Source organism: Hevea brasiliensis, chromosome 4 (genome assembly GCF_030052815.1).
Source record: "Hevea brasiliensis isolate MT/VB/25A 57/8 chromosome 4, ASM3005281v1, whole genome shotgun sequence".
NCBI lineage: Eukaryota > Viridiplantae > Streptophyta > Magnoliopsida > Malpighiales > Euphorbiaceae > Hevea > Hevea brasiliensis.
The window spans coordinates 32,307,149-32,323,826 of record NC_079496.1 but is presented as its reverse complement, the minus strand read 5'-3'; the positions used below and the strand labels follow the sequence as shown (position 1 = coordinate 32,323,826).

General features: G+C 36.7%; 1 non-coding gene across 1 annotated transcript; it reads right to left on the bottom strand.

Annotated features, from left to right (window-relative positions):
• Window positions 1-1,335: 1,335 nt before the first annotated feature.
• LOC131179571 (small nucleolar RNA R71) lies at window positions 1,336-1,442 on the bottom strand. Its single transcript, XR_009148462.1, has one exon. It is a non-coding gene; the product is annotated as a small nucleolar RNA R71 (small nucleolar RNA).
• Window positions 1,443-16,678: the final 15,236 nt, after the last annotated feature.

Here is a 16,678-nt window from a genome sequence, read left to right as displayed (position 1 = left end):
TCTAGAATTGGGAGAGTAGTACTTGTAATCATTATTATGGATGAACATTAAGTTTTATTTATTGGATTTGAGATTTGTTCCTTGATTTAATTTCTTGTGTTCTTAATGCATGTTATGTGTTGGTACCCACTTAGTAATGATTATAGTTATTAATTGAATGACTGAAAAGTAAAGATTAATATTAGAAAATCAAGATTTTGAACCTAGGAATTCTGACCTAGACATAGGCTGATACCTTTGTGGAATTTCAAAATTGGTCAAAGACCTTAAAGGATTTTAATTAATTTGATAGCCACAAAATTCGAGTTTAAGTTAATTAGAATACACCCTAGGTGCCTTGAGAAAGGACTTAGGATACCTTAGGATCAATTTCCATCAAGGCAAACAACTCTCAATCTAATAAATAAACAAGATAACACCCATAGTAAGATTCAAGTGTGAAATCTTAATTTCGAAATTGTTTCAAAATAGATCACTTCATTTTAAGTTTACCATTTTAATGTTTAAAAATAGACAACTTTCATTCCCTCATTCTTCGATGGCCAAAACAATCAAAATTACTGTGTAGATTGGTACTTACTAATCAAATTCCTTATGGAAATGATACTTTACTCATTACTCTATTACTTGTTAGCGATCCGTGCACTTGTGGGGTTGTAAAACCAGCAGTAAAATAAGTTTTTGGTGCTGTTGCTGAGGAATTTGGCTTTAGTAATATCAAGTGATAGGAAATTTAGTTGATTTAGGCAATTATCTTTATTATCTAATTTTATTTAATTTGTTTTATTTCTTTTCTTTTCTCTCAGGTGCTTGATCTGGTATATGACCAGAATATGGCCAGAAGAAGAAATTTTGGACTGTGATCCTGAGATAGACAGATCTCTAAGAGCCATCAGGAGGGAAAGGAAACATCAAGAGCATGATCAAGAAGATCCTAAAATTCTAACTATGGCCGATAATAATGACAGACCAAGACTCTTGAGAGATTATGGAGCCCCATCTGTCAAAGAATTTTAGCCTAGTGTCACTAGACCCACCGTGGAAGCCAACAATTTTGAGTTAAAACCAGCATGGCTTCAAATGATATAACAAACTCAGTTCGAAGGTTCACCAACAGAAGATACACACTATCACCTCCAGTGTTTTCTTGCCCTTTGTGACACATTTAAGGTGAATGGAGTTTCTGATTAAGCGATAAGACTTAGAGCATTCCCATTCTCCCTTTGAGACAGAGCAAGGAAATAGTTACTCTCTCAACTAGCTGGAACATTCACCACATGGGAAAACCTCTCACAAGCTTTTCTAGCAAGGTACTTCCCACCTGTAAAGACTGCAAGACTGAGACTTGAGCTCAACACCTTTAGACAAAAGGAAGGTGAATCACTCTATGATGCATGGGAAAGATATAAAGACCTGCAGAGGGAATGTCCGCACCATGGCATAGAGGATTGGCTACTAGTGCAAAACTTCTACAATGGGTTACTACCCTTTATAAGGAGCACAGTTGATTCAGCTGCAGAAGGTGACCTAATGGAGAAAATAATGACACAAGCACTTAAACTCCAAGAGAGGGTTGCATACCATAATTATGAGTGGTCAAATGAAAGAGGAAATGCAAGGAGAACAGCAAGGGTCCTGGAAGTGGACACCCTCAGCATGATAAATGCACAATTTGATCAGCTCACAAGGAGGCTTGATAAAATGCAAGCCAATGCATTGGGGATGAATAGTCAACATGAGGACAGCTATGGAGGAGGATACATGAATTCATAATATAACAACTTCAATGAACCTCCCACAGAATAGATGAACTATGTGAATAATGGAGGAAACTTCAATCAGAGGCAGCCCAACAATCCATAGTCAAACACTTATAACCCCGGATGGAGGAACCACCCAAATTTCTCATGGTCCAATCAGCAGAACCAGCCAATAAACAAGCAACAGGGGTACAAACCACCAGCACCCCCTGGATTTCAGAACAGAGGCCAAAATTTTGCATATCCACCACCACCTCCTCAACCTCAACAACTCGAACCAAAGATGACCATGGAATCTATGATGGAAGGATTCATAGTAGCTCAACAATAACAAAATGAATTGATTAAACAACTGACTTCTAGAATGGACCAACTTGCTACTCATAACAAAATGCTAGAGAATCAAATTGCCAGCAAGTAAGTTCTTCAAGTAAGGTTGCTGGTAAACTTCCTAGTCAATTGGAGATGAACCCAAGGGAGCATTGTAAGGCAGTTACATTGAGAAGTGGAAACACTCTAGTACAATCAAAGGAAGAACCAACAGAGGAGACCTCAGAAGAATCTGAAAGCCAAGCAGAGAAAAGGGAGGAAGAAGCCAAGAAAGATCAGAGAGGGTAAGCAGTGAAGAAAAAGAAGTTACCAGAGCCATACCAGCCTCCCCTACAGAGGAAGCAGCGAAGAAAAAGAAATTACCAGAGCCATACCAGCCTCCCCTACCTTTTCCTTAGAGATTTCAAAAAGCCAAATTAGACAAGCAGTTTGGGAAGTTTTTAGAAGTTTTACAAAAACTTTATATTAACATTCCCTTCACTGAAGCACTCTCTTAGATGCCATCCTATGCAAAATTTCTTAAGGAAATTCTGTCAAAGAAAAGAAAACTAGAAGACTATGAGACAGTTGCTCCAATAGAGGAATGCAGTGCCATACTGCAAAACAAACTACCATCAAAGTTGAAAGATCCAGGAAACTTCTCCATACCATGCCTTATTGGCAATAAGAAAATAGACAAGGCCCTCTGTAATCTTAGGGCAAGTGTGAGTTTAATGCTTATATTAATATGCAAAAAGCTGGAGATCGGAGAATTGAAGCCCACAACAATTTCACTACAATTGGCTGATCGATCAGTTAAATATGCAGTGTGAAGGAGCGGAAGCATGAAAAACACAAGTTTAGATCATTGAAATTGAAAATTTTTCATCTAGGGTCACATGCATCATGCAAGATTCATTTTTATCTATTTGATTTCAATGATAAACAGCATATTAAAATTCTTTTAATATATTTTTGGATCTACATTTTCCATTTAAGATTCTAGAATTAACAGATTAATTCATTAGAATGCTAGATTAGATCAAGAACTAGTGCACTAACCTTTTGATGCACTGCAGTGTGTTTGGCACCTTTGGGATGCGCTTTAGGACACCAGGTGTTGTCCCTCTAGCTTGTTCACACCAAGATCACCTATGGCAGCCCTTGAACAGCTTCTAAAGCTTTTTCTATCAATTAGAAAATCATGTTTTGCCTTTTGAGAGATTACAGATGTAAATAGAACACTAGAAACAATTTCTAGTATTTTTAATTCAAGAGATTGTTTGCTATTCTCTTTGAATTGATAAGAGATGAAGAAAAAGAGAGGGGAGAGCAGCCAAGGGTGGCGGCACAAAGAGATGAATGGCAGCTTATGTTATTTTCTTTTCATTCTTTCACTTATATAGCTAGGTCATCACTTAAAATCCTTGCCACATGTCACCTTTTGATTAGCTCTAGGTTTAACTGACCCAATCACATTATGCCAAGTGTCAAACCTATATTTAATCTTGACTTTGATCATCTTATATGATTAAAAGATATTTGGCAAGCTTATGTGTAGTGCCATGTGTCACCATCTTATGATGCCACTTGTCACCCTGTGAAATGACCAAAATACCCCTGTGTTTTAATTTTGAGTTCTTAATCCAAAATAATTATTTCTCTTCTTCTAATCAATTTATATCAAATATAAATTAATTAATTAATCTTTATTAATTAATTTCTCATTAATTAAATTCATATTTAAACACTTTAAATATAAATTTAACTTATACTATACATCTAATAACCTAGATTTGGTTTCAAGTCATACTAGGGACTTTGCAATCTAATTGCAAACCAAACCTATTTAATTAATCAATTAAACTCTTTAATTAATTAATCAAATCATATTTAATTTTGTGATTACTTGTGTATGTGTGTGACTTACTAGGCTCATCACTAATTGGCAATGATACATGATATTAACTCTTAATATCATTAGAACTCTTTCTTACCATAAATGATTTCTCTAAATCATTTTATGCACCTCATAAACTATGGTTAACGCCTAGCATAATATGCCATAGCCACCTAATCAGTAATAAGGTTTGCTTTAAATGAACCTATAATCATATGTTACCATGCACTAGAATCTCTCTGTTACAAAATCCCAATTCGAGCTGAAGTCATAATTTATGTCAAACCCCATTTGCTATGAATATTATGTTCTCTTTTAATTCTAGTTCTTGATTAAAAAGATTTTCTCATCAGAAACTCTTTTCTGATTAAATCTATCTGTCCTGGCCAAGAACTTGAAACATCAAGAACAATTAAATGAAGATAGGATTTTATCCCTATTTACTTAGAGGAACAGATTCCATCTTGATCAACACCTACCTCCATATATAACTAGTAGGAGCTAACACATGCCCATATATCCATACATAGTACAAGTATGAAAGTAGTATCAAACTCAAACCACCTATATACAAGATAACTGTGCTATCTCAGGTCTAAAGATTATATGCACTAATATGATTTATGACAATACATTGACAAGAGTAAACTCCATGTGCTTGTCATAAATGTCATTAGTTCGGCCTACTTATCATGTATAAGTGCCTATCATGTTTATTATATGGCATGAGACTCACCATTCCATCTTATTTACATCTCATATAAATAACTTGGGAACAAACATGATTACAATCTTTCTGGATAAGTCATGTCCTTATTATGAAGTATCCTCGATTGTGAACCGATTTATGATACTTTGTGCTAGAAATACTGTCACTCATATTCTTAATAACTTAAGAATAGAATTTCTAACAAAATATCAATGGACCTTTTCTATTACACATAAATATATTATGTAAATGGAAAAGTGAAAATGCCTTTTATTAATAAAATATGTACAAGATACATACTAAATGATATGCTCTAGGGCACACTACTAACACAGTGGGCATACTTGAGAACATCCCCATCAAAGTGGGCAAATTCTTCATTCCAGTAGACTTTGTTATCCTTGAGATGGAAGAAGATGTTCAAATCCCTATGATCTTGGGAAGACCATTCTTGGCAACCGCTGAAGCAATCATAGACGTCAAAAATAGGCAACTAACCCTCAAGGTAGAGAAGAAGAAGTGGAATTCAACTTGTTTGACACAATGAAACACAAATTTGAACCTGCTGAATGCTTCAAGGTCAACATAATTGACAAACAAGTTAAAGAGGAATTTCAAAAGAAACATCCTAAAGATCCTCTTGAAGCATGCATTGTGCACAGTCACATGGCAAATAATGAAAACACAAAAATAGTAGCCTATGCACAATAGTTAGCAACTCATCCACCCTTACCCCTAGCTCAAGCCTCCGAGATGGAGGAGTTAAAGGAGGAATAGCCCACGGACAAACTCCAAGAAAACACCAAACAGGTAGAGCTTAAACCTCTCCCATCCTTGCTAAGGTACGCATTTATTAACTCAAACTCTAAATATCCTGTTATAATCAATGCTAGCCTGTCAAAGTTAGAAGAGGAAAAATTGTTGAGAGAACTTAGGATCCATAACAAGGCCATAGGATACACAATAGAAGACCTGAAAGGGATTAACCCCTCGATTTGCATCCATAGGATACCTATGGAGAAAAACAATAAACCTACTATAGAGCACTAAAGAAGACTTTACCCAAATATGAAAGAAGTGGTCAAGAAGGAAATTTTAAAATTATTAGATGCATGTGTCATATACCCAATTTCTGATAGTAAATGGGTTAGTCTAGTACATATAGTTCCCAAGAAATGTAGAACAACTGTTATACAAAATGCAAACAATGAACTAATCCCTACTAGGGTAGCCACTGGTTGGCAAATGTGCATAGATTATAGGAAATTAAATAGTGCCACCACAAAAGACCATTTTCCTCTCCCTTTCATTGACCAAATGCTAGAAAGGAGAGCAAAAAACTCTTATTTCTGTTATCTAGATGGTTATTTGGGATTCTTTCAAATTCCTATTCACCTAGAAGACCAAGAAAATACCACATTCACTTGCCCCTATGAAACATTTGCATATAGGAGAATGCCTTTTGGTCTTTGTAATGCCCCTGCTAAATTTCAAAGATGTATGATGGTTATTTTTTCTGATTATATTGAAAATATAATGGAAGTTTTTATGAATGATATTTTTGTCTATGGAACTACTTTTGATGATTGCCTAGCTAATTTATCTAAAGTGTTGCAAAGATGCAAAGAATCAAACCTAGTCCTAAATTGGGAAAAATGCCATTTCATGGTAAGGGAAGGTATAGTGCTGGGACATTTGATATCAGAAAAAGGAATTGAGGTTAATAAGGCAAAAATTGAGATCATTGAAAAAATGCCACCACCAACATCAGTCAAGGGAGTGCGAAGCTTTTTGGGACATGCAGGGTTCTACAGAAGATTCATTAAAGATTTTTCCAAAATAGCTAAGCCACTTACCAACCTATTAAGTTAAGATGTTCCCTTTGATGTTGATGAAAATTGCCTTGTTTCTTTTAACAGAATCAAAGAAGCCCTGATCTCAGCACCAATAATGCAACCCCCAGATTGAAAGCTACCATTCAAGGTGATGTGTGATGCAAGTGACTTTGCAGTTGGAGCGGTGCTCGGGTAAAGAAAATATAAAAAGCTCCATGCCATTTATTATGCCAGCAAGTCACTCGATGATGCGTAAATAAATTATGCTAGCACAGAGAAGGAATTTCTAGCAGTGGTGTTTGCAATGGACAAATTTAGATCTCACCTAATTGGGTCAAAAGTCATCGTATTCACAGATCATGCTGCCATCCGGTACCTTTTGAACAAGCAGGAAGCAAAACCAAGGCTGACTCGATGGATTTTACTCCTGCAAGAATTTTACCTTAAAATCAAGGGCAAAAAAGGATCAAAAAATATAGTGGCTGACCATCTTTCCATGCTGAAATTTGAGTACATAGGAGACTTTGAGGATTCCCCAATTGATGACTCATTTCCTGATGAGCAATTACTAGCATTCTCCCAAACTCTATGGTATGCTGACTTTGTTAATTTTCTTGTATGCAGTGTATTAACTTCAAACATGACTTATCATCAAAGGAAGAAATTCCTACATGATGTAAGATATTACACATGGGAGGAACCTCTACTGTACAAGAGATGCAATGATGGGCTAATAAGAATATGCATACCAGAGGAAGATATGGAAAAAATTCTTTAGCACTACCATTCATCACTATATGGAGGACATTTTGGCACTTCAAAAATAGCAGCCAAGATCTTGCAAGTAGGATTTTACTGGCCACATTTGTTTAAGGATGTGAGATCCTTTGTACTAGCTTGTGATCAATGCCAAAGAACAGGTAACACTTCAAGAAGGAATGAAATGCCACTGCATGGTATACTAGAGGTAGAATTGTTTGATGTATGGGGGATAGACTTCATGGGCCCATTCCTCTCTTCCCATGGAAACAAGTATATTCTACTTGGTGTTGATCATGTGTCAAAATGGGTAGAAGCAATAGCCACACCAACCAACGATGCTAGAGTGGTCAAAAGGTTCCTAAAGAAGAATATATTCACAACATTTGGCACACCGCGAGCAATAATCAGCGATGGAGGAAGTCACTTCTATAACCAACAATTCGAAACTCTATTGAAAAAGTATAGAGTGACTCACAAAGTGGCCACATCTTATCATCCTCGAACCAGCGGCCAAGTAGAAATCTCAAACAGGGAACTGAAGCAGATTCTAGAGAAAATTATAAACAGATCCAGGAAAGACTAGTGCATGAAGTTAGATGATGCACTGTGGGCATACCGCACTGCATATAAAACCCCAATTGGCATAACACCCTTTCAACTGATTTATGGAAAATTATGCCATCTCCCTGTTGAACTTGAACATAAAGCTTACTGGGCAATTTAGATCCTAAACTTTGACCTCAAAGCTGCTGGTGAAAAAAGGCTCCTACAACTGAATCAGTTGGAAGAAATCTGACAGGATGCGTACAAAAATGCCAAAATCTTCAAAGATAAAACCAAAAGATGGCATGACAGGCGCATAGCAAGGAAAGAAATAAAAGGAGACCTTGTCCTGTTATTCAACTTTAGATTGAAACTCTTTCTAGGGAAGCTGAAATCAAGATGGTCTGGACCTTTTAAGGTCGCCCAAGTCTTCCCACATGGAGCAATAGAAGTATGGAGCGAAACTTCAAGAGCATTTAAGGTCAATGGGCAAAGGCTGAAGCCTTACTTTCAAGGAGAACCCATAGAGAAGGGAGTCAATTACAGCCTCAACCATCCAACTAATAGGACGTGAAAGATGAAAGCAAAGTCGAGCTAAAGACTATAAACAAGCGCTTTTTAGGAGGCAACCCAACATTTCTAATTTTTCTTTCTTTCTTTCTTATTTTAATATTTGTTTACATTTTCTTTTATAGGAACCCTAAAAGATCTCAGATCCGGAAAAACAAGAGGGAATAGAGAACAAGAGAGGAGAGGAATCATCAAGTCAAAACCACAAAAGAGAAGATTGGACAAAACCGAGGAAGTAGCTCTATTACTAACCTTTGCATCTATTTCATGTGTTGTGATAATAAAAATTTTCATTTGGGAAAAATTTGGAAAATTAGAAAAGTACACAGGTCGTGTATTGGTTTAACACGCCCCGTGTAACTTTCTAGAAGTCCAAAAATTTCTTACAATTTTTAACTCTGAGGGAGGCAGAAAGTTACACGGGTCCATAGCCTAATTTACACGGACCGTGTAATATTACTAGCAGAATAACTTGAGTACAGAAAGTTACATGGGCCCTCTTTGTACTTGACATGGGCCGTGTAACATGTCCAGCAAAATAACTCGAAAGGCAGTAAGTTACATGGCTCCCAGAGCTCAATTACAAAGCCGTGTACTATGACAGAATTTGAAATTTTCAAGTAGAAATTTACACGGCCCTACATGTCGAGACCCATGTATCATGTCGCAGACGCGACTCCTAGGGCGCGAAACGTGCGAAACGAAGATTCCTAATGGCTCTTTTGTCACACCTTACCCCTTCATAAGGCATAACATGATCCCGTAGTATATCTAATGAATTACCAAACTTCATCTACTGATAACCCATTAAATACACTACAAGGGATTTTAAACCTTTTTCTTATTTCTTTTTACAATGGTGAGCACTTTTGACAGGTGTTAAATTTTTTTTTTAACTGAAGTGAAACCAAATAATAAATCTAAAGTATCAATAATTTCTGTAAAAATTTTGGCAGAGTGCTGTCTGTATTTGGAGCAAAACAGTTCTTCAAAAACCTGTAAAAAGTACTTCCAATATATTTGTTTAATCCCAACTCTAATATGGCTCAACTCAAATTAGTGTCCTTAACACAGTTCAAACTCAATTCAATATCATTTTCAGCAATTCCAAAGATAAAGTGCAAAATAAATGAGTATTTCAAAAGCTTAAATAAGAGAATTATTGTAATGATCAGGCTCCAACCACTAGAGGAATTGTCCACTTTGGCCATAAGCCTCATGGTTTTGTCCCATAGGTGGAATAGAGAACTTCCTAGGAGGTCACCCATCCTAGGATTTCTCTCAAGCGAGCACGCTTAACCCTAGAGTTCTTCCAACTCTCCAGGCCATTCCACCAAAAGGCACCTCTTGTGATTAGTTCTCCCATCTTATATATCATTACTTTTTGAACCCAAGACCATCTCTATGCATTACCGATGTGGGATTTGCCTAAGGGACAAACCTCAGCGAGGACACTGGCTCCCTTCAACTGATCAAACAGATCATCAATTCTGGGCAACGGATATTTATTCTTCACAGTTACTTTGTTCAACTGTCGGCAATCAATACATAATCTCAAGGTTCCATCCTTCTTCTTCACAAACAGCACTGGAGCTCCCCATGGTGACACACTGGGGCGTATGAACCCCTTATCGAGTAACTCCTACAACTAAATTTTCAACTCCCTTAATTCAGTGGGTGCCATCCTATAAGGGGCAATAGAAATTAGTGCTGTACCCGGCATTACCTCAATAGCAAACTCGACTTCCCTTTCTGGTGGTAAACTAGGTAATTCTTCAGGAAACACATCTAGGAAGTCTCTTACTGTGGGTATATCACACAGATTCAGCTTAGCCTACCTAGTATCAACCACGTGTGCTAGGTAAGCTTCACAGCCTTTTCTCATCAATCTTCTTACAACTGTGGCCGAGATAACATTGAACAAGAAATCTGTCCTTTTACCCACAACAGTAATCTCATTACGCTCAGAAGTTTTCAGAGAAATCCTCTTCAATTTGCATTCAACTATTGCCTGATGACGTGACAACCAGTCCATTCCCAAAATCACATCAAACTCGTGGAAGGGCAATTCAATTATGTCTGTCGAGAATTCATGCCCCTGAATCCTCAACGACCAACCTTTGTACACTTTATTCACTACCACACTATGGCCTAGTGGATTTGTGACCATAATGTCTTGATCACTCTCCTCTACTGAAACTCCCCTCTTTAAGGGTAGTTTGATACAGATGTATCAATGAGTGAATCCTGGATCCACCAATGCATGCACAAAAGTGTTGTAGAGAGAGAATGTACCCCTGATGACATTCAGGGCATCTTGCTCCTCCTGAGCTTTGATGGCATAGGCTCTGGCAGGTACTCTAGCCTCTGGCCTCTCAGCTGACTCGGATGCAGGCCTCAGTGATGGACCAGCTACCTCAGATTTACCGGGCTTCCTACCCCTTTGAGGTGTAGGAGCAGGTCTGTCTGCTTGTGTTGGAGTAGCTGTAGTAGTCCTCTTCAGACAATTTTTTATCTGATGTTCTGTAGATCCATACCGTAAGCATGCACCAGTCACTTACCAAGAGTCCCCCTTATGCCACTTCTAGCAGTATGGACAGGCAGAAGATGCTGGGGCTGGTCCCCTAAACACTGTCCTTGGAGAGCTACCCACTGATGGTGTGGACTGGCCTCTCCTAGGTGTGAACTATGGTCTGGGCCCCTGGGACTGACCCTGACCTTGTGGTTGTCCTGAACCCTGAGCAAGAGGACCTTTACTCTTCTTATTGGGACTGGAGAATGAACTGGATTGACCTGGACCCCTCTTTTGCTGTCTTTCCCTTCTAGTTTGCTCATTTATTCGGACCCTTTCTACTTTCGATGCAGCATCTACTAATTTGGCAAAATCTATGATCTCCAATGCTTTTATCATGACTTTGATATTGTCATTGAGCCCTTCTTCAAACCTTCTGCACCTCTCTACCTCTGTAAGGACTATCTCCCTCCCATACTGGCTCAGTCTGATGAATTCTCGCTCATACTCTACCACTGATAGTTGCCTCTGTCTCAGACTAATAAATTCTCTTCTTCTCTCTTCTAAATACACCTTACTGACATACTTCTTCCTGAACTCTGTTAGAAAGTAATCCCAGGTAATCTGATCTAGTTGCACCTCATTGGTTACTGTGTCCCACCACTGGTATGCATCATCTTAAAGTAGGGACACAGCACCCTCCAAATTCTGCTCGGGGGTGCAATGAAGCTATTTCAGCACTCTGATTGTTCTATCCAACCAGTTTTCCCCTGTCATAGGGTCATCCTCCTTCTTTCCAAAGAAATCCACAGCCCCATATTTTCGCAGTTTCTCTAAATGGGACTTTTGTGGTGCTAGTGGAGGTTGTGGCTGTGGTTGTAGTGGTGGAATTGCCCCTATCATTTGCCGGTAAAACTCGGTCATTTGTTGAAATAATGCGAACTGAGGTTGGGCAGATGCCTCAGCTACTGGTGGAGCAGATTCTCCTCTACCCCCAGATTCAGCCCTTGGTGGAGCACGACTCTCCACCTCTTTATCAACTGCTCTTTGAGAAGCAAGATCCATATCCTAATCAAAATAAGAAAATAAACAGATCTGCATCAGTGTCACCTCAACACTTAAAAATGCAATGCAATGGTATGCACTCTATCTAGGCCCAGAAATGCCTAAACCGATGCTCTGATACCACTAAATGTGACACCTTTTACTCGTCTACAGTGTAGCCAAGCAAGATATGCCACACAGTGTGCCGGAGCACGAAATCATATTTCCATTCACTTTACCCTTTTTACTTATTTATTTACAATTTTTGAATGATCTGAATTTTTCGCAAATTTTAATGAAAATCTGGCAAAGTGTTGACTGTAAATTGGAAAAACAGTTCTTCTTAACCTGTTTAAAAGACACTTCCAATATAGTTTTCAAATCCAGAACTCCAATATACACACATCTCAATTCAATCTCCAAATTTACACACTATTTTCAATATTTTTGTTCACATCACCATTCAAATCACATTCATGTATATTTCTCAACATTTTATTTTTCAACATAATATATAGAAAATTTCAAAAACATGAAATTTCATATATTTACATTATCAAATAATTTCAAGAGTTTATAGTTACAATCCAAAACTAATACAAAATGCAAAATACAAAATGCCACCCAAAGTCCTAATGTCCTACCAAGTGCACTGCAGATGTGAGGTGACTCTGGACTCAGTATGCAGCTCTAAAGGTTCACCCGGTCTGATGTCTGCTGGGCTCCCCAGCTATGTCTCCAGTACCTGCGCATGGCAAAAGCGACACGCTAAGTAATTCTGCTTAGTGGTGACAATATAAAATAAAATAACTAAAATAAAGTAAGTATGCAGAATGTATGTTTACATCTTTGGTAGACTTAATTTCTGATATTTATTACAGTATTATTCGATTAAAATTTGATAAGATTTATTATCATTTCCCGAGTAACCCCTATTAGTCGACTGGATTGGATAAACAGGTAAATTGGCATTGGGTACTAAGTACCTCAGACCATCACACCATCGGTCACATTGTGTCTCCCGGTGTGCAACAGAATAGCTAATAAGCTGTAATGATTATCAGGGATAAAACCCGAGTATAACAACTCAATTAATATAGCCAAAGGCTATTATGTCCCTAAATGGCACGTGAGGCCATAAAACACAGAATGGCATGAAATCATATGCAGTACTACTAACAGAACCCTATTGGCATGCCAACCTATCCAAACCAATCTTACTAGGTGTACTAGGGCATGTTACACTCTTAAATTATACAATTCTTGAAATTTAAGTTTAAGTGTTACTATTCAATTCATTAGTCAACAAAAATGTTGACTTTTACATAGACAATAGGTACATTAGTTTTAATACTCCCAACATACCACATTTTGCATTCCAAAATTGTTGGTATTGGTTGCCAATACCATTTCTAAGCTTAATGTTAATTGTTCAAAATTTTCAGATTTCAAGCTTTGTGTTTACTGTTCCATTAGTCATTTTTGCAGTGGAAATTTGGCAAAGTGGTCAACATGAAAGTTGTTCCTTATTTTGTCTAGTTACATTTATTTTTTGAATCACTCCATTTGGAGTTTTGTAGCTCATGTTATGGCCCAAAAACCACAATTGGCCGGATTACAAATTCTCCAGATTTTCTGGACTGACCAAATCTATAGTATTTTAAGCAGTGATTGCAGGTCACTTTTTGAATATGTTATGGTCATAATTTTGGTTAGATTTCTTCATGAAAGTTGTAGGTCTATATCTCAGCTTATTTTTGGTAAACTTTCAGGTCAATTGGACCTTTCTACACTAAGTTATGGCCAAATGACTAAATATTATTCATTTTGTCATTTTGCCCAGGCAGAATGCAGGTCACCCGGATTAGGGTAATCTTTAGGTCAACTTAGTTTGGTTTTCTGGGCATGGTTTCTTCACCAAAGTTGTGACATTATGTGTCTAGTTTCATGTCCAATTGGTCTTGCACCAATTAAACCTCTACAACTCCAGTTATTGCTGCTCAAACGTGCTGGACTCATGCCTAGTCCTATAGGTCACCAAGGGCAGCCACACTAACCTCAATTCCCACTACACAAACCACTTCATTTCTTGTTTACACATAACTAAATGGTCACTAATTGACCATTAAAACTTACTTTCACCATTACATGATCAAAGTCTCCATTTCATACCCAAACCCTAACCCTAACATCTCAAATCATGCATTTAACTTGCATGTCATCATTTCACTTAAGAGATTAATGTTAAGGTAGCCATACTACCATTTCTAGTTCCATGAAATCCTCAAAACCTCACCATATCTAAGGAAGCTGAAAATTGTGGGATGGCATACACATATTATTTATTCCATTTCCTTGTAAATTTTGCATCCAAATCACTCCCTTAACATGAATTAGAAAAGAAAACTCAAGTTTAGTCACTAACCTCTAATGGAGTGAAATTCAAACTTATCAAAGCTCCTCCTTTCTTCTTGCTTTTGCTGTCTTTAGCTTGCCCAAAGTGTATGAATAATTTTTTGTGAAGACAAAGATGAGTTTCAAGGAGGTTTAATGGGTTATCTTAAGCTTTCCTAAGCTCCCATGGAGGTTTGGGGTGAGGGAAGGGTTTCGGCCAAGAGAAGGAAGACGACCATCTGATTTTTTTTTCTTTCCTTTTTCAGTCCATTAAGTCCTTTTAACTAAGTTAATGCCATATGTCAACATTTGATTGGGTGGGAGAATAATAATGACATCATAATGATGTCATAATTCCCATTTCTCTAATTTTCTATCCTTTTCTTGTCAATTTAATTTCAATAAAATTTATAACAATATTTATTCATATTTTTTGTCATAATAATTATTTGCTTAACTAGACAAGTCAGCCAAAAATCACCTCTGAATGTGAAATGACCAAAATGTTGACTTAACAGACCAAAATTGTCTGTACCGATTGATTAAATTCTCCTTGTGTTTTCTTAACATTCTATTGTCATGGAAACCCCAATTATCCTTCCCTGAGGTCTCAAAAATTATTTTATGAAGTTTTGCCCAGGTTTAGGATTGCTAACGGCCTTCACTGTCACTTCCTCTTCGGGTTACTCATCACTGGGGTTTCGGCTCATTTAACCTTAGTGTATTTGGTTTCTAAAAATTTTTCTTGATTTTTATGAGTATTATTTAGTTTATTTATAACTTCCCACTCTAGTCTATTTATAATTTCAAACATTCTAGCTACTCAGACCAACATTGGTCGTCGAAACAGTAGACTGTACAGACTAGCTAAATTGAGGATGTTACACTGATCGTTACAATTGTAATACAACATTTTGACAAGCAAAATAATTTACAACTTTATTTTACAACTGCTCAAGACCAAGTACAATATATACATACAGTTCACATACATTACAATAATATTTACTAGGAAGTGGTATACTCAATATACCCGATAAAATCCCAAAGCGAAGTCACAAGCAGCCTACTCTGCTGCTTTATCTGTCTGTCTATCTGCGATAGCAATGAAAAAGCTGTCGTTGAGTAAAATTTACTCAGTGGTGCACAATAACAATTTAAAATGCAATATATAAAACTTTCGTTGAAAATTTATAATTCAAATAATTCACAATTTCATGTCACAATTTTCAAAGCTCATATAACACAAATTTGATCAAACAATTGAATAACACAGTGTTGCTAATCAATAACACAACTTAGGTTATGACATAAATTTTTTCGAACATGTCGTGTTGTACACCACGACAAGATATACTCACCCCACTAATCGAAATTAATGAGGGAGGTGGCTAGCAAGCTAATGAGTGCTCATCCATACTCACCTCAGACTGACAAGTCAAAGAGGGAGGAATATAGTCATACTCACCCCATAAATGGAGAAGGAACATAGTAATATTATCATGCCAAGTGTGAATCAAAATAATTCCAAATCACAATATTTAAATATTTCATACAAACCACAATCACATTTTATCTCAAAATTTCCATTTGCAAAGTAGGCAACACAATAATTTCCAAATAATATTCCCAAAGCCAAAACAATCAAAAACTATTCATAACTCATTTCTCCAAATAAATTTTCTAGTAAAACAGTGAATATAAAAAAAATATTATGCACAGACCTGATTTGAGTCGCCTCTAGGTCTTGACTCAATGTTCCTTATTCTTTTTGATATCCTTTTCAACTGAAACACATAATTTAAAGTATTTTAGTACTCAGTTAAATTATTTCTAACAATAAAATCCAATATCTAAATTTTCTTAGTACTATTCCCTTCAATTCATTTCATTAGTCAACCTATAATGTTGACCTTTAATACACACTAGGTGAATTAATTTTAATGTTACCAATATGTCAAATTTTATAGTCTCTAAGTGTTGGTATATGTTACCAATTCCATTTTAAAGCTTATTGCATTTTATTATCATTTTTCAGATTTCATGGCCAATGTTCACTGTCTATTAAACCAAGCTATATTGTAAATTTAACAGATTTCTCTTCATTAAATTGTTTCTCATTGTGTCTTCTATAATTTCCTTTTTGAATCACTCTATTTGGAGTTGTATAGCTCAAGTTATGATCAATTAACCATAACTAGGTCAAATCTAAATTTTATTTTCCTTTTCAGGCATTTTCGGTTCTGATTTTACCAATTTATTTGGACTATTTATAATCACATTGAGGCCTAGCATTCTTCATAAGTATTGTTGCCCTATGTCTTAGGGACAACCAGTAAT